Genomic DNA, 1,649 nt, shown 5'->3' on the forward strand with positions numbered 1-1,649 from the left:
AAATATAGGGCATGTAGAAAAAAAATATATTGAAGATTGAAAAATAAATGGGGTGCACAATATGTGATTGAAGTTAATAATTGTTGAGAATTTAAAATTTATAATAGATAGTAAATTTATAATGATATAAAGAGAATGGACTCACATTATTACAAGTGTTTGAAGGCTATTGGTGAGGGAATAAGACAACACTAAGTACATAGTACAATTGTTTTTTCTCATTGTACAACTCTTCATAGCCATGGTCGTCCTACCATGGCTCTTCTATATTTAAAAAAAATTCTATATAATAATAATTTAAAATTTGAATTCTAAAATTGCCAAAAGATAAATTCTATAGTTAAAAATATTTTTGAAATTGTACTATTGTAAAAGCTAATTTGATTTTATATTTTGAAGACTAAATATAGGGCATGTAAAAAAATATATATTGAAGATTGAAAAATAAATGTGGTGCACAATATATGAATGAAGTTAATAATTGTTGAGAATTTAAAATTTATAATGATAAAAAGAGAATAGACCTACATGTTTTTAAAGGCTATTGGTGAGGGGAATAAGACAAGGCTAAGTACATAGTACACTTGGTTTTTCTCATTGTACAACTCTTCATATCCATGGTCGTGCTCCCACTTCACTCTTCTATATAATATATAATAAAATACTAGATTAGCACGGGCCCAACAACAATTTGAGTTTTATTATAAGGTTTAAGTCATATACGTCCCTTTAAAGTTGTCCTCATATTTTATTTAGCCACCCCAATTCGACCTTTTACCTATTGACCACCTATACAACAATACATTTGTACGTATTAAACATTTTTTGCTGACATGGCATCATGTGTGTAATCCACACACCAAAAGAGCGTGAAAGACATCATTTACTTAAAAAAATAGTTTTTAAAAAAAAAATGGAGTAGCAACTCCTCTTCTTCTTTGACTCAACTCAACCACCATTGCCACCAACTTTCCGTCACCGCCATTCTTTCTATGATCATCTTCTTCCCCTTTTATTTTTCAAGTCATTGTTTTCCTCCCCTTCTTTCACCACACCGACACCATCAATATCTAAATTTATTGTCATAAGAAATTGAATCAAATTGCATCAAAAATAGTTTTGATGGAACTCCATTTTTCTCGACGAATCTGAATTTTTTTTTAAATCGTTAAAAGATATAAATCCTACAAAACTCAAAGAAAAAAAACAACAAAAAATCTAAATTAATATTTAAGAAAATAGTAGACAGGGAGAAATACCAATGCTGTTGAATAGGATTAAAGGAGATGGGTAGGTGGATGTGTAGGAAAAAAGTTTGTATAATTTCGAATTAAAAGGAAAAAAGCCTAAGTTTTGATTTTGCCTCTTCTGATAAAGAAAATGGGGAACGATCGTGGGGCTTGTGGGGTGTTCTCTGGGAAGAAGAAGAAGAAGAAGAAGAAGAGGGAAATTATTTTTTTTTAAAAAGAAAATGATTTTTACTGAAAAAAATAATTTTTGTTTATTTTATTTTTAATTTATGTTTACTTTTCTTTTATGGGACCAATGCCTATAACGACCTGTTTAGTCGTTTTGAGCAGCAGATTTTATTTCTGGAAAAACTGTGTGAGTCGACGGAACCCACGACGGACCGTCATGGGCATGACGGG

Source organism: Solanum pennellii, chromosome 11, assembly GCF_001406875.1.
Source record: "Solanum pennellii chromosome 11, SPENNV200".
Classification (NCBI taxonomy): domain Eukaryota; kingdom Viridiplantae; phylum Streptophyta; class Magnoliopsida; order Solanales; family Solanaceae; genus Solanum; species Solanum pennellii.